Source organism: Lingula anatina, chromosome 10 (genome assembly GCF_051362555.1).
Source record: "Lingula anatina isolate TDL-2025a chromosome 10, LinAna3.0, whole genome shotgun sequence".
In the NCBI taxonomy this organism is placed as follows: domain Eukaryota; kingdom Metazoa; phylum Brachiopoda; class Lingulata; order Lingulida; family Lingulidae; genus Lingula; species Lingula anatina.
This window is the reverse complement of record NC_141776.1, coordinates 9,023,516-9,042,411: the sequence shown is the minus strand read 5'-3', so window position 1 is coordinate 9,042,411 and position 18,896 is coordinate 9,023,516. Positions and strand designations below refer to the sequence as shown.

Here is an 18,896-nt window from a genome sequence, read left to right as displayed (position 1 = left end):
CTGAATTTTTCCTTAATACTTACGGTTATACAGAGAGAAAATAACATTGCCAAATGTTGGAGATTTCTATGAGGCAAAATTCTGAAATTCTGGTCAATTTGGAGTGTTTTGGGAGTTGATTATGCGAGTCCAGACTAATTTTTTTCTATTTTCTTGTGATGGTGTTGGTGGGAGGAATACAAAAACTGGCGCTGTTTTTTATATAAAAAGGGAAACGTTAAAATGACTTTCTGAAATATTTTGCTTAAATTAAGATCACATGCAAATATAATACTAGTAGTTACGTTGTTAGGTGATAATTTTATTCTCCAAATCAAATAAATAGATTAAAATTGTTGTCCTTTTGAGTGAGTCCTGATGCAGACATCATTAACCTTGTCTAACGTGTTATATTTGAACATTCTAAACTTGAAAATATTGTTTCAACAATGTAAATTTACAGGTAGATGCTTAAAAGATAAATGAATATATACATTAATGGAAATTTGCTTGTTCTGAATAAACAATTTCCAATGATGCAAATGTCGTTGCATTTTCATTGTCTCCGTGGTACCCCACTGGCTGTGGTTCGTTTTCTGGCTCGGATACTTAAAAATCATTGAATGCATTTCAAGAAGAATTTTTCAAAATTTTCCTCTGGTTACTATAAGAAGAAAGTCTACCGGGGGAGGGTGGGTGGGAACAGTTAGAGGAGTAGGTAACGCGCTTGCCTCCAAGTCAACAGGTCCCTAGTTCGAATACTGGCTCTCCTGGGTCCCAGCAAATTACCTTTTGCAAAAATAAACTTAAATCAGCAATTATGTTGTTACTACAAGAGAGGCAATACACACAAACGGAAGGAAGTAGAGTTAGCTCAATCGGTAAAAAGTTTTTTTTTTTTTTTTTTTTTTTTTTTTTGACTTAGGACCGAAGACTCACAATTGAGAGTACAATGGAAAAAAAATAATTTTGCATATCTAAAAACAAAGTACAACAAATGTATACGTTTATTACTGTCTAAACAAATATAGAGTAATACATCACAGAGTTAATAAAAACTAGAAATTACAATTTTGCTTTACATTAACAGCAGTTTCTATAACCGTACAACGCAATATATGTAAAACCACAATGCAAACACAAACAAGTCCCAACGTCTCTAGCTGAAGTGTGTCGGAGATTCTATACATTTTGAAAATCGCTGCAAAAACGACTCATCCTCTCGGTTTAAAAAGGCTGGGATGCCACGCTGAACATTGCATTGTACAGAACAGAATATTTAGATATTTCTGATCAGAACTGATAGACATTTTGGAAGATTTATAATATTTCACTTTGCAACTTTTGTTCAAAGCTGACCTTGGTGTATTTGGCGTATAACTAACTGCAAATTTCACCGAGAACAAATGCAGTGATGTGAGCCATATCAAAATTTCAAAATGCATTTAATCTCATGATGCGTTACCTCGCACGCGCACACGCCCTGTTCTACATCTTGGTGCAGATTCTCGCGCACAAAACCAGTGGTAGCAAAAATAATTCCTTTTTTATAAGTTTCGTGGTTGTTCTGCTCATCAATAAATGTTTCTAATAACTTAAATCATACTGTTTTTTTTTTTTTCATTAAACCTTAAAGCTTAAATAGATGGCACAATTTTAGTGACAACTTCTATTTGAACAGCGTGCTAATCATGAACAGGAACGGCATAAAAATAAGTCAGTTTACAAGCTTATCCCAGCCATAGCAATCACTGAGGATTGTATGCAAACAAAAATGAAAAGATTGCATAAATATAATTTACATTACATAACGTAACACATTCATTCAGAAATACTAAAAACCTCAACTCTGTTCTCTGATGTTCAGTGATATTAACAAACACCCAGTAAAATGACCCAATAGGGCTTGCGGGACTGGTATCTAATCAGACCTCTTCCTCTCCTGACCGAAGATACAATAAAATTAACAAAGCACTCGGTAGTCCAACTTTAAATAGCAGACTGGCCTACAAAATTTTGGTCCATCTTTTTACTAAAAAAAACTTCAAATAACAAAGTATTATCATTTGTATTATATGACAGAGAGTCAATTTGCATATTTATAGATAACAAATGTTTCGAATAAAGTAATTTTGCGATTATTAGGTAAATTCTCAAATAACTAACCAAGCGAAAAGAACCGCTAAAAGTAGTGTGTTTCAAATATTAGAGGACATATTCATATAATTTTTCTAAAACTTCTCTGTAACTTAATTGCGTATTTAATTGTTTCATAATTTATTTGGGCAAGGTTAACTTATGTTGACGGTTCTTCATGTTTCAGTTAAGAAAACTCATTAACCCCTCCCACCCCCTCGTCCCTCAAACAAGGGTTTCTCAGACGGCTGAAGTAATTAATTGGAATTGCGCTGGAATCTTACGAAATTTAAAACGGAAAGGTTCTGATAAATACCAGTCCTACATTGATATTTTAATGTATACGGACAAAGATGTTTTTCTAGAAGAGCGGTTACATTTCCGCTTTGCCATATTGACAATAATATATATATCACTGAATACATGCATCTGACTATCTCTCAAGTTTCTTGTATAAGTATTATGCGTAATGAATTTGAAATATTATTATTTCTTTTCTATTATTATTTCAAGAACGTCTACTTTACATCAAAACCAGTAGCTGAATTCAATTTAAGATAATTCAAAATAAATATTTCAAAACAATCTTCAAAGGCACAGCTAAGTGACTAACTGAAGATTTGTCCACAGATAATTTATAAACGTCAAACAGAAAACGGTTATCCTGTGGATAAAGTAGTTTTCTCAACGCCAGCTACTTATTTTTGACTCTGATATTGCTATCCAGTGATTAAAAATGGCTGCTTTCCTCAGAATAACTGTCCAGAGAATGTTAAAATGTTTAAATAAACTACCATTTTGAAGATTTATATAAAATCACCGTATATATCTTTAAGAAATTATTATAAAAATGCATATATGAATATCTACTATATCTATCTAATATTATACTTTTTGTGTCGGGGCAAGGTACCCATCAGTTCTCAAACCAAAACGGTAGTTTTTGGAATTCTCATAAACAAAATAATTTCAGTGCAAAAAGTGTTTAGCTTTAGTAATGTATGTAAACAGAAATGATAGTTATTAAGTTATCATTAAGTGATGTTCAGGTAGAATATTGCGCTAGCACATAGGACCCAGTTTCATGAACACTGGATAACGCTATACTATGCAGGGACGGATCCAGGATTATTTGAAGGGGGTGGGGGTGGATGCAAAGCCGCCCCCCCCCCTTTGTGTGGGGTTTGGGGCCCTTTAAAGGGCCCCAAAATATTTTGGTTTTTTAGAGGGCGAACGGTGCCATTTGGTACGGATTAGAACTATGATTCAGCTTGTCAAAATTCTAATTTCAAGAGGGAACTAAGGGTGTGTTTTTTCCTTATAGTAGATCTTCATAGATGCATTTTTATAATAACTTTTAATAAACTACCATGAAACGTCATGGGCGGATATAGTAGTGTACTGCCACTGTACTGCAAATGTATAATACATATCCAGCGACATGCAGGGTTGACGAAGTCCATTTCTTTCTTTTTTCTGTTCAGTTGTTTCTTAATTAAAATGGTATTTGCGCTCAACAGTTCAGTTGATAAACATTTTATGCAGAGTATTACAACCCAAGCCAAATATTATGTTTCATACCAAATGACTATGTCAACCCTGCTAATAAACTAACTGGGAAACTTCAAGAAGCGAGTCAATCTTGGCACGAATCTAAAGTCTCTGAAGGGGGGCGCATCCAATCACCTAGTGAACAACAGGAAGGAGTCACTGAAAATAAACAAAGAACATGACTTTTCATAAAACTGTTTGATAAAGCATATATAATTTCAGCATCTCGCTTTGGTATGCACGTTATTATGTAGGAAAATACTATTCAACTTAAAAATGATATAAACATATTTAATGAAGAATAACGTTCTCTGCAATCATACACTTTACAACAGTTTCATTCCTATTCTTTTATACCCTGTGCAGACTATTTATCGACGACATACTTCTTTGCATTCATAAGTAAGATGCAATTCATAAAGACCAAGCGCTCGGATTACGGGGGTATTTACGGAAACGAAAGTCAGTAAATGAAAACGTGTGATAGAAAGATTAAAAAAGATTATCTAGGCACGTTTTCACTGGCCAAACCCTGATTTTTATGGCCGGGGGGGGGGGGGGGGAGAGGATAATAAAAACAGAAGACAAAGATCAACTTTCTGTTATTTGTAGGGTATGTTAATGAAAAAATAACTGGATTTTGTCTAGTTTGGTTTCATGAACTGTTTTTTAAATTATTATTGTTTTGTTTTCGTTCTTTATGAGGACGCAGACATACCTCTTAAACTAAGGGGGGGACACGTGCCCACTGTACCACGCCACAACCCCCCACCCACCCACACCCACTTACCCAATCGGTTCCGTCGTTTCCAGGAATGAAGTAACATAATAGTCTAACATCGTTTTTCCTTTAATGTTTACTTAAATAAGTAGGATACCATTAAAAAACAAGTCCATATTGTCGCCAATAAAACAGTGCCCACAAGGGAGTGTATATGTCCACCTACCCTGTCGACTTATAATATTGAAGAAAGGACTCGTTCGTTTGGACAGCGGAGACAAGCCCTTCACTTCTTCAATGGCAAATGCGTTCCCTCTATAAAATGACAGAAAATAAACTATTTAAACTTCAAGCTGATTTTAGACTTTCAGTGGAATGTATTTGACGTTAAGTACTGGTACAATGTACCATCGTTCAAAAGGACTGAAGTTGCGAAATGTACCATTTTCGCTAATGCAAACTTGGTAAACGTTATATTATATATCTATACAAAAAGGTATAAGGCAGCTTGCTGTCATTTTTGGTGATAAATCTTAGACCAACATGTGGAAATTGTAATAACGTACCCTGAACCTCTGTCTTCGCCATCTTCTACTGACCTTGGTCCTATCTGAACACCTCTCACCAAAATGCTAACCTGGTTACATAATCATGAATTATATAATCAGCTCACCAGCGGCACTCAAGCTTCGATTCTAAAAATGTTACATTTAATAATTTGTGAATGATAATTTGGCTTGCTGGTATCTAAATGATAAAGACAATGACATTTTATCAAGCATTATATTTGATATCAGATTATCAGGCTAAGCAACCAGATTTCATTGGTCGAATGAATAAATAGCTGAAGATTGTGCTAGAGAAGACATAATGCGGCCGGTTTATCTGAAATGATGCCAGAATTTTTGCATATCTATATTTTTCTGGTTATTTCTTGTTATTTCTGTGCAGTTTCTGCAATGAAGCCGGAATGCACAGATCTGCGTCACTGACAATGTTTGTTCTGTTTTCAAATCTTACGTTTTTTAGTTTCATTGGGAATGAGTCCTATTCGTTCTACGGAGATCAATTTAATATTAAGGGCACATTTTTGCAAAGGAACATTCAAAATGAAATGATAAAAAAATCTTATTTATATGTTTATGATATGCCTTCAACTACACAATGATATATTAACCATTGTTATGTCTTATTCAAATGTCAAGTTATAAATGACTTTCTTCCCCTATCCCAATCAATCGGCAATTTAATTCTTACAAATTGAAATATTAAGTCTCAAATGATAATTAAACAATTGTTTTATGGGATTTACCAAACAGACCCAAAAAATATACTGTTGGTGCACATCCCCTATAGAAGTAAACTTCAATGCTTTTTTCGGAATTTTTTTAAATTCGACCTCATTTGATATTTGACCCCACTTTACTTATCATCATTCAATATTACATAAATTTAGTTACTTTAGAGCAGTCCTTTAACTACACAATGATAAATAATCCTTTGTTATATCTTATTTAAATTGCAAGCCTTTTGTAAATGCGGTTATATAGAGCCATGGGGTGTTACCATGCCCGCTGTAACAGTAAGAACTGTTGTCCGCTTCCCATTACTTTGTTCAGGTGACATTCGTCCCATATACTAACCCCAATACTTCAACTAACCGTAACCTGTCTATATATATATATATATATATATATATATATATATATATATATATATATATATGGGACCCCAGACTTCCATTCCTGTTACATCGGTTCGGACATCGCATGGCAAATGTAACCTCGGCTTTTTTTACACAGTAGAATACAGCTGGATATACAATCTAGTAACTCTGGTCACAAAACTGCTGTATGTGTAACAAATTCACAAACTTCTCAAAACCGTGTGAACCGTGGTCTAAATGTAAAATTGGTGACTATTATCCGAAATTTAGCTCAGCCGTAAAGAGATAACCGATCCAATATTTAATAATGGACGTGTAACTATCTAATACTATCTAATAGTGCTTCTCTTCTTCCGATATACAGTATCATAATCTGGGCTCATATCAATGTCTTCACATCGTATACTTCTAAGGGGCCATCATAGGCCTGTATTCTGTATAGGTCTAACAAATCCGCTGATCAAATATGGCCGACCCACTTAAAAGATTGCCGCGAAATCTTCGCGGGGAATGCCTTTTTGCTATCCACTTTGTGATATCCATGGTCATTTTAATGACCGATTTATGAAGAGTTTAGCTTATTTAAGGTGCCATCCAGCTTACATGCACATGCAGATGCATGGCTCCCAAAATTAACCATATACATGACAATAAAAAGTTCTGGTATTCATTCAAAAATATGTTTCCATTTACTTTCCAATAACAAAGATATTTTATACGAACAATGAATCTAATCGGTAGAAAACATGCGGGCCGAACCGTCTTATTTACTGGCCACTGTCTTTATTATTCCTACCATATTCTTTTCTTCGTAGCTCATGAAGAAGTTTTCACATTTTATACAATTTGTTTACATATTTAGCTCTACTCTATGTATATTTATAAAGCGGTCACAGAGAAGAAACCACAATATATTTCAGAACTCAATGAACTAATCAGCGGGGACGCGTATCACTACGACTTTATGGTGAATGGGCTTTTATGATATTTACACTAAAGCTCTGGAATAATTTACCTACTGATTTTACAAGAACCGTATATGACTAAGAAAGTTTTAGCAAACTTTTAAGGACCCATATTTTAAAATAAGTTTATAGTGATTAATAAAGCAAAGTATTGTTGTTTTCGATCTTTCATCCTTTAGATCATTCTGAATTATTATTGGTGAACGGGCTTTTATGATATTTGCACCAATGCTATGAGATAATTTACCTGCTAATACAGGAACCGTACATAATTTTTAGGAACCTACATTTTTAATCAGTCAATAGTGATTAATAAATCAAAGTATTATTGATTCTTAATAATCATGTTTAACTCTCAGATTCATGATTTAAATATAAAAAATACTTGTAACTTTTATAATCAACCTACCTATCGGGACGTATATATGTATATTGAGACGTTTTTCTATAGAGCTTGAAAAATGTAGGCCCTAACTTATACGTTTTCTACTTACTGACTCTGAGTGAGGGTTACATGGCGTTGTGATAGACATACGGTATAATTAAATTTTGATAGAAGCTGTTAAAACATACGACTTTGATTGGCAGTTTTATAAACAACCGTCAATCACAAGCATTACTGTTGACCATAGTCGTCGACATGTAAAATTCCAGCTTTCTACATCCTTTGATTGACAAGGCGTCAATCAAATCCATTCAGTTTTGATAGATGCTGTCAAGTGATAACAGCTTGATTGACGGGTTACATAAACAAACGTCAATCATCGCGCATTTGATCACTATAGCGGAGAAACAGAGAGTACGCCGAAAAGAGAGCGCGCTATCTCCACAAGTCTGTATATAGTTTAAGTTTAGACCATTAAGGGCAACATTTTCCCTTTATTATATTACATGTATTTGAAGAGAATGTATAGGCCTACAACTACAAACATACAACCTCTGTTTTGATGCATTGTTCCCGTAATGTCTACTATAACGCATTTGATTACTAATTAAAATACTATGTTATTAGAATAATGAAAATAGAGAAATAGTTTAAAATCAAAGAGCCTAGTAAAGAAGCAGTAGTACTGCCCACTGGGATAATATAAAGGGATGATGAGAATCTGTTAAAGTAATTATTAGTTATTCAGCCAGCGCTGGGCGTCCTCACACTCTTCCCTGTGCTGCGTTTATTCGATACCTGCTTGCTGTTGACGGCTTTAGTGTTCATCTTCCTATGTAGCCAAAAATGCACATTAGTAAACTGTTATGACGTGCAAACATTTTATTAATCATTTCTTACAAAGTCCATGCAAGTAGCGATCACTGTCTTAAACTACCAAGTACATTACACGCGAAGGTGAGGTGAATGCGGGCTAAAATATTTCCTTTAGATGCAATGTAACAGAGTCTATCAAGTGCAGAAACAGAAAATATTAGAAATTTTTGTCGTGTTATGTCAAAAGATGTAAATTCTAACTTTTAAGCGAGGTTTTTATGTCTTCTTCTTTTTTGTATTATAATTATTTGTGTAGTCTTTTTTCCGTACAGCGCTTTATGCTGGGCGTGGCTCTGACCCCTTCACAGTCAGCTTCGCGAATTAATGTGAATTGTAGGATACACTGAACATCGATATCTCTAATGCATAAATATATTATTTTTCAAATAAAAACAAAAGGAATAAATTATTTTTCATGGTTACAGTTTTAATGCTTGGATGCCTTCTGTATGAAGTTTTATGATAGAGATACACTGATAGCTCTTGTCGTAGGCCTATGTTATATGAGTGAAAATATTTCCCTAGATTGTTTATGGCACGTCATGTGAAAGTAACAACCGCGGGGAATGTCAACCACTCGGGGAGACTTGCGCCATGACGAACAACCACTGCTTTCACCCAGAAATAATATGTAGAGGTGCAAATGATGCCACAGGCACGCTCTTAAATTATTTAGTACACGGGTTAGAAATTATGTTTGATAACAGTGAAAATGCTCTTTTGCCACAAACTTCAGAATTACTTACAAGAGATATTTGTGAAAAATGGAATTTTTTACTAATATTATTCACTAAACTGATGAAAGTTTTTTAACATCTGTGTTTGAAAATTTAAGGGTCCCACATGAAGAAGTTCGTATCAAAGTTTTACTGTCCTGTGACCATGAAGAATAAATAATGATTCATCATCTAATCCCAAATAGGAACATAAGTTACTGTCTCATTTGGAGAACTTCAGCCGCGGAACCGTTTTAATCACGTTGAAAATTCGATCAGGCACTGGTTTTATTCTTTAATGTATCCCCTGCAAGTATAACGGTGTAAAAACATGAAAATCTTCTGCATAAGGCGATTAATTCTTTGTATGATTTTAGTTTATTTGTCACTGAATATTATAAAAAGAAAAAATGCAGCATGCTGACAGCAAAAGAAGCCTTATATGAACTATTTTTTATTCGTGGAGCCAAAAAAAAGTCAGAAATGCGTGGAGACGATGTCGTCCACGAGTAACCTCGAATGAAATGCTAAGAGCATTTGCTTCGCCATTGTTGGGCCAAAAGTTTGCCGTCTCCTACACCACGGAGCGCCCTCTGGAATGCCCCTGTGCCAAAGGGCTAACATGTCAAGTTACCTACCAGTAGGCTTCCTGCATATACTTCACGTCTCCGAAAAATGTATGGCCTAAAGTTTGAGAGCTTTTCCTGATCCGTTTGATCATTGACAAATGACACATTATAGAACCATGCTGTATGTTTCAACCAAACTTTATGGGTATTACTACATTCTTGCTCTAGTGAGAATAAACATATTGTTTTAGCCATTCGCACGACTTTTTTTTTCTAAACGCTAGCGTGGGCTAAAAACTTTCAATCAAAATGCAGAATATACAACCATGTTTTATATGACTATATATATAATATATTGTCAATTTTGACTAGAGATTCAATTAGAATATGAAGAACCTAGATAGGAATTACTTGCGTACATGTATGAACATCTTACAAGCGACGGTACTCACCACAGCTAATCGTTTGTGGCACAGTATAGTACAGTGTTACGCCTAGCAAATAAGATCATATTGCCGGGTGAACAGCGTCCTAGAGCACGGAAAGGTGGAAAACTGAGGTAAATAGTATAGTATAGCATCCAGGACCTCGGACGGCAGCAGCAGACATATGACTTGATGTGCAACCAAGATACAATATTATGAAATTATATTGACTCATACCATCCTCACATTTTTATCACAAAAGCTTCTTTTTCGTAAACCGTATGGATCAATATAATTTCATAATATTGTATCTTGGTTGCAATCTTAAGTTTCTACGCAGGGTAGAAACCTTTTTTTTATACCTAACTTATTGGTGGTGTCCCAAGTACAAGTTGGTCAGCTGTCTGTTTGCTTGTCACCAGCCTAAGTTATGGGTGGATTTTGACTAAATTTTCGGGATAGACCAGAAAGGGCTGGATTTTGTTGGTTATTTATTAATTAATTATTTTAAAGGATTGATTGAATTTGAAAACAAAACCCACCCTTTTTTTCAATAAAGAGGTCAATAACATTACTCAGCAAATAAAAAGAGAAACAAAAACACATGAACAGACACAGGATCGGTCTGTAAATAAAAAGGATTTTTTTTTTGGGGGGGGGGGGGTATCTGTGAAAAGAATAAACAAATTAGTACATAGTGTTTTTTTCCGTACGAGTTTTGAAAGGTACAAAGCAGTAAACATACATATCATCGGGTTTCAATTTTACTCAAGCTATCCTCGATTTTTACATTTTCTATTATAATTATACTAGTACATATTTTACATGAAAAAAGTGGCATTACCGAATAAAAGTCAAGTCAATGGTTATTTTAAAGTCTCTCTTATCAGATATTCCAAACACATAACAATAAGATGCGTTGAGATTGTAAAGTATGTGTGGAACTATATAAGCATATTAAACAAGTCATTTATTTCATTATGGTGTATATTGGGTGGTAAAACTGATTTCTGTGTAGTGGAAACAAGAAGAAACAAGACAGAAAAGCTGGCAATACATAGATAATAAAAAGAAAAAACATCAATAACTTCTATAAAAAAAATCTTCCGATTTTTAAAATGTTACTGTCTTACCAACATACAAAGCCACTCAGAATATAAGAAGTGAAACAAAACATGGTTTGGCAGTCAAAAAGGAGGCCCTGAGATTCACAAAATTCTTTCATTTTACCTCGTATAAAACCTCATAGTGGCTATTTTACGATTTATTTACTTGATTTTATTATATTTTAAAATAAAACTTTGTTAAAAAAACAAAATTTGCTTCTTTTCAGTGTTGTTACATGTATTTCATACGCTGAGTTACTGTGCATAGCAAACGTTCCCATGCAAATGAGAATGAGCAATGTGTTTTAGTCCTATGGGTGGAAAAATAACTTAACTTGTATATTTGTGCAATATGCCCCTCCCCCTGGGTCGCAAAGGACAGATAAAAAAAGAAACTGAAACCAATTAAATATACAAAAAATATTGTCTGGAATCTTTTTCCTTGAAAGCAGTTATCAATTCCTGCAGTCTTCTGTATGAGTGTCTTACCTGACGTTAATATGAGATGATTACCATTATCTAGTACTTCATTTCATACTCATTTGGATGGGAACGTTGACAAAAGAAACTACAGTATGACAAGGTTATACAAGTGTATGATTTCCTTCATTTACCTCCGCCAAGGAGGTTATGTTTTCACCCGTTTGTTTGTTTGTCTGTCTGTCTGTCATCAACATAACTAAAAAAGTCATGGACCGATTTTGATGAAATTTTCAGGAACTGTCAGAAGTGAGCCAAGGAACAGATGATTAGTTTTTGGTGGCGATCCGGATTAATAATCAATCAATAATCAATAATAAAAAATATCGAAAATTTAGGGGTGAAACGGCATTGGATGGAGACTTTGCTGCCTTGGCGGAGGTCTGAGCTCTCTGAGTGCTTTTTTAGTTTACATCATTTAAAGGTACTACTAGTTTCTTATATGATTCAAATAAATTCGACATGCAAAGGGATAAACTGAATAAGTCACTCGATCAGCCATAAAAGAGCTTTGGACTGCTCCTTTCCTTAAATTTTTGGTCAGAAATTTAACCTACTTTCGTACCTACATGTACTTTTCGGCCCCACTGGTATACAGCATAGAATGCCAGCAGAAAAATCCAATCAAATATCATGTTTCGGGTAAAATTAAACAATGCCTTTTGGTAATTCTCTTAGTAATACCAGTACTACTTGTAGCTATATGCTGGCCTTTGATTGACTTCTGTGGCAAAAAATTGACTTCATACGCATCTTTAACAAGTAATTCAAATCAATGGATTGATAGTATATGTATCTAGCCAATGAAGATATCAACCTTCTCTTTACAAAACAAAGCTACTCAGTAAATTTAACCTTTTAAATATGGTTTGGTATTCAAGGGGGCAAACATTAATTGCCAAAATTGTGCAAAAAAAAAAAAAAAGAAAAGAAAAGAAAAAGAAAAGAAAAGAAAAGAAAAGAACAAAAGAAAAAATACTGTAAAAGTAATCTGATCCAGCAGATTTTTAGAATCTACCTGCCTTTTTTAACCAAACAAAGCTACTCAGTAAAAAAAGTAAAACAGAAATACGGTTTGTCACTTAAATATGAGAAAACATCACAGAAATTGTGAGAAAAAAAAACAGACTAATTACCAAAAATGTAAACCAATCATACTGATTTTTCAAAAGCAACCTGCCTCTTTACCAAACAAAGCCATTCAGTAAATTTAAAATAAAACAAAAATATAGTTTGGAAGTTATAGGGCCAATATCGTGTTGGACAGTGTCGGCGATGGCACCAACAGACAGACAGACCAATCAGAATATATACAGTCACTGTATATATAATAAAACTAAACACAGAAACACTTGATGGGCTGAAAGATGAAGAAGTCTTCTAGTAAAGACAAGCTAACAAGCATCAATTGATCAGTGGTTTACATGGTCTTTTGGCAGTGACATTCCATAAATGGCAGTGAAGGAAAATGACGGATCGATAGAGTGACAAAAGAAGATGAATGAGATGTATTTCACCATGTGGGAAAAGGACTTCTTGTACACTTTCACCATTCTTTCCAGATGTAACAGTTCTTTGTCACTTAAAGGTTTGCACTCTTCAACTGACTGTTCTGCCACCAACTCATCTTTATCTAACTAACCTGGAATAAAATTAATTTATTTTCAATTAACAAAATCACTGTCATTATGTTAACTGTTAAAATCTGATATAAGCTCATCAGCTGACTATTCCTAATAAAAGTGTTTTTAATGTAATACTATTAGAGAGATGGGAAAATCACTGAAAAGGCTGGTATATTCCACAGATTATAATATTCGCACCCTAAGAGACTTTGAAAAAAATGTTTGAATTTTTGTGAAATTTGTACAAATGAAGCTTCACAACTGTAAAAATCTGATATTAGCTCATTAGTAGACAATGCCCAATAACATATATCTTTTGGACAATGTAATACTACAGTATTTGACGAAAGAGAAAATCTCTAAAAATACTGGTTATCTCCTCCAGATTAAATTACTTAAAAGCTAATTATTCTGTGAAAACTGTAAAGATTTTTGTGAAATTTTTAAAAATGAAATTGGACAACTGTAAAAATTTGAGATAAGATTATTAGCTACCTGTGTCCAATTGAAGTGTAGTTTTTTTTTTTTTTTTTGCAAATTAAATGAGAAGAGTGAGAATTACCAATAACAACACCTCAACATTAAAATAAACAACATAGAATTAAATCAAATAAAACATCAAATGCTACCATTTGTGTTTCTTTGTCTATGGAAATGCCCAATAACCTAGAATTGTCACTTAAAAAAATTTATACCATTTCATGATTTACCATTACTCCCCATATCAGATCCATTATCCTGTTTAAAATGGGTTTCTGAACTCAGTTGTTGGCACAGCATTTGTCCTAAATCTTGCCACATATCATGTATGGTACAAATGGATGATACAATGCAATACTCTTGCTGCTGTTTTCTGATTCCTTTTTGCTCATACCTATTAGCCATGACTGTATACAGTAGGTAGAGTCAGTTGACCAAGAACCACCACACTGGATGGCAAGGGTCAGCTGAAAAATAAACAAAGGATTGATGAATTTATAATACTTAAACACTAATAATTTTGTGAAATCTGTTTGAATATTTGTGAAATTTGTACAGATGAATCCTGACAACTGTAAAAATCTGATATTAGCTAATCACTTGACAAAGCCTTATAAAAGTATATCTTTTGAACAATGTAATACTATTTGAGAGCAGGTCAAATCACTAAAAATCTGATAAATTTCTCTCGATTAAAATAATCAAATGCTAATAAATTTGTGAAATCTATAAAAACCTTGATGAAAATTCTACTAATAAAACTTGACAACTGTTAAAATCTGACATTAGCTCATCAGTTGACTATACCTGATGAAATATATCCTTTGGACAATGTAATAATATTTGACTGAAGAGAAAAAATCACTGAAAAATCTGGTAAATTCCTCCCAATTCAAATACTCAAATGCTTATAATTTTGTAACATTTGTTAAAATATTTCTAAAATTTTTACATATGAAGCTTGACATCTAAAAAAATCTGACATAAGCTTATTGGCTACCTGTGTCCAATTGAAGTGTTGTTTTTTTTACCAAGAACCACCACACTGTATGGCAAGGGTCAGCTGAAAAATATAAAAGATTGATGAAATTATATTTCTTAAACACTAATAATTTTGTGAAATCTGTTTGAATTCTTGTGAAATTTGTAAATATGAATCCTCACAACTGTAAAAATCTGATATTAGCTAATCACTTGACTAAGCCTTTTAAAAGTATATCTTTTGAACAATGTAATACTATTTGAGAGCAGGTTAAATCACTAAAAATCTGATAAATTCCTCTCAATTAAAATACTCAAATGCTAATAAATTTGTGAATATCTGTAAAAACCTTGATGAAAATTCTATAAATAAACCTTGACAACTGTTAAAATCTGACATTAGCTCATCAGTTGACTATACCTAATGAAATATATCCTTTGGACAATGTTATACTATTTGACTGAGGAAAAAAATCACTGAAATCTGGTAAATTCCTCCCAATTCAAATACTCAAATGCTTCTAATTTTGTAACATCTGTTAAAATTTTTCTGCAATTTTTACATATGAAGCTTGACAACTATATACATCTCACTTGAGCTTATTAGCTACCTGTCTCCAATTGAAGTGTAATTTTTTTGGTAATTTTTATGTGAAGAGTGAGAATTACCGATAACAAAACACTTCAATATTGAAATGAATTACAAAGTCTCATAAAAACATCAAATGTCAATACTTGTGATTCTTTGTGTATGGAAGTGCCCAATAACCTAGAATTGTCACCTGCAAATTAATTTATACCATTTCATGATTTACCGTTACAACCCTTATCAGATCCATTAGAATGTTTAAAATGGATTTCTGGACTCAGTTGTTGGCACAGCATTTGTCCTAATTCTTGCCACATATGTATGGTACACATGGATGAAAAAATGCAATACTCTTGCTGCTGTTTTCTAATTCCTTTTTGCCCATAATTAAGGCTCAAAATAGTTAAACGTAAATAATTTTGTCAAATCTTTTCCAATATTTCTGATATTTTAACAAATGATGCTTAACATCGATAAAAATTTGTGATAATCTGATCAGTTGACTGTGTGTCTAATGAAAAGTATTCTCTATAGACGATATATTTGAGAAAAATGAAAATTAAACTGAAAACACTGACAAATTCCATGACTTAAAATAGTTAAATGTTAATAATTTGGACAAAGCTTGTCCAATGATTCTGAAATTTTCACAAATGATGCTTTATAACAATAAAAATCTGTGATACGCTGATCAGTTGACTGTGTCTAATGAAAAGTATTTTCTTCGGATGATATATTTGAGAAAACTCAAAATTACACTGAATATAAGTTGGCAAATTTCATGACTTAAAATAGTTAAACGTTAATAATTTTGTCAAATCTCATCCAATAATTCTAAAATCTGTACAAATGATGCTTAACAACAATAAAAGTCTGTGATAAGCTGATCAGTTGTCAATGTCAAATGAAAAGTGTTCTTTGGGGCAATATATTTCGGAAAACAGAAAACTACCACAAAAACACTGCCAAATTTCAAGGCTCAAAATAGTTAAACGTTAATAATTTTGTCAAATCTTGTCAAATACTTCTGAAATTTGCACAAAAGATGCTTAACAACAATAAAAATCTGTGATAAGCTAATCAGTTGACTTTGTTTTCTTAACTGCCAAGTTTATTGGAAATTGATAATCAGAAGTGTGAGAATTGACCAAAACAAATATTTCAATATTGCAATGTATTATTGCAATATATTATTGCAAAAAAGCAAATGTGATGATTTGAGTTTGTTTGTGTAGGAGGTTCCAAGTTACCTATAGCTGTCATCTGGAAAACAATATATACCCATACAAGACTCCTCCTTACTATCAATGTCAGATGCAGATTACTCCTCACAATGGGTTTCTGGAATGGGTTGTTGTTAGCACAATATTTGACAATGTCCTAAATCTTGCCACATGTCATGTATTGTACACATGGATAAGCCATAGTGCTGCTCTTGCTGCTGTCTTTCACAGCCTGCTTTTTCATGGTAAGGGTACTCTGGAAAGAAAGAACAATAAACTTTAGAAAACTGAAATTACACTGAAAAAAACTGGCAAACCCAATGACTTAAAATAGTTAAACGTAAATAATTTTGTCAAATCTTTTCTAATTTTTGTGATATTTTAACAAATGATGCTTAACATCAATAAAAATCTGTGATAATCTGATCAGTTGACTGTGTGTCTAAACGAAAAGTATTTTCTTTGGTCAATATATTAGAGAAAACTCAAAATTACACTAAATATAAGTTGGCAAATTTCATGACTTAAAATAGTTAAACGTTAATAATTTTGTCAAATCTCATCCAATGTTTCTAAAATCTGTACAAATGATGCTTAACAACAATAAAAGTTTGCGATAAGCTGATCAGTTGTCAATGTCAAATGAAAAGTGTTCTTTGGGGCAATATATTTCGGAAAACAGAAAACTACCACAAAAACACGGGCAAATTCCAAGGCTCAAAATAGTTAAACATTAATAATTTTGTCAAATCTTGTCCAATACTTCTAAAATTTGCACAAAAGATGCTTAACAACAATAAAAATCTGTGATAAGCTAATCAGTTGACTTTGTTTTCTTAACTGCCAAGTTTATTGGAAATTGATAATCAGAAGTGTGAGAATTGACCAAAACAAATATTTCAATATTGCAATGTATTATTGCAATATATTATTGCAAAAAAGCAAATGTGATGATTTGAGTTTGTTTGTGTAGGAGGTTCCAAGTTACCTATAGCTGTCATCTGGAAAACAATATATACCCATACAAGACTCCTCCTTACTATCAATGTCAGATGCAGATTACTCCTTACAATGGGTTTCTGGAATGGGTTGTTGTTAGCACAATATTTGACAATGTCCTAAATCTTGCCACATGTCATGTATTGTACACATGGATAAGCCATAGTGCTGCTCTTGCTGCTGTCTTTCACAGCCTGCTTTTTCATGGTAAGGGTACTCTGGAAAGAAAGAACAATAAACTTCAGAAAACTGAAAATTACACTGAAAAAAACTGGCAAACCCAATGACTTAAAATAGTTAAACGTAAATAATTTTGTCAAATCTTTTCTAATTTTGTGATATTTTAACAAATGATGCTTAACATCAATAAAAATCTGTGATAATCTGATCAGTGGACTGTGTCTAACGAAAAGTATTTTCTTCAGACGATATATTAGATAAAACTCAAAATTACACTGAATATAAGTTGGCAAATTTCATGACTTAAAATAGTTAAACGTTAATAATTTTGTCAAATCTCATCCAATGTTTCTAAAATCTGCACAAATGATGCTTAACAACAATAAAAGTCTGTGATAAGCTGATCAGTTGTCAATGTCAAATGAAAAGTGTTCTTTGGGGCAATATATTTCGGAAAACAGAACTCTACCACAAAAACACTGGCAAATTCCAAGGCTCAAAATAGTTAAACGTTAATAATTTTGTCAAATCTTGTCCAATACTTCTGAAATTTGCACAAAAGATGCTTAACAACAATAAAAATCTGTGATAAGCTAATCAGTTGACTGTCTTTTTTAAGTGCCAAGTTTATTGGAAATTAATAATCAGAAGTGTGAGAATTGACCAAAACAAATATTTCAATATTGCAATGTATTATTTGCTATCAAACAAAACAGCAAATGTGATGATTTGAGTTTGTTTGTGTGGGAGGTTGCAATTTACCTACAGCTGTCATCTGGAAAACAATATATACCCATACAAGACTCCTATCAATGTCAGATGTCAGTTACTCCTCACAATGGGTTTCTGGAATGGGTTGTTGTTAGCAGAATATTTGACAATGTCCTAAATCTTGCCACATGTCATGTATTGTACACATGGATAAGACATAGTGCTGCTCTTGCTGCTGTCTTTCACTGCCTTCTTTTTCATGGTAAGGGTACTCTGGAAAGAAAGAACAATAAACTTCAGAAAACTGAAATTACACTGAAAAAAACTGGCAAACCCCATGACTTAAAATAGTTAAACGTAAATAATTTTGTCAAATCTTTACCAATATTTCTGATATTTTAACAAATGATGCTAAACATCGAGAAATTTGTGATAATCTGATCAGTTGACTGTGTGTCTAATGAAAAGTTTTTTCTATAGACGATATATTTAAGAAAAATGAAAATTAAACTGAAAACACTGACAAATTCCAT

General features: G+C 33.1%; 1 long non-coding RNA gene across 1 annotated transcript; it reads right to left on the bottom strand.

Annotated features, from left to right (window-relative positions):
* Positions 1–968: 968 nt before the first annotated feature.
* LOC106155544 (uncharacterized) lies at positions 969–5,168 on the bottom strand. Its single transcript, XR_001237620.2, has 3 exons — positions 4,954–5,168; positions 4,614–4,702; positions 969–3,825 (listed from the first exon to the last, which is right to left on the bottom strand). It is a non-coding gene; the product is annotated as an uncharacterized LOC106155544 (long non-coding RNA).
* Positions 5,169–18,896: the final 13,728 nt, after the last annotated feature.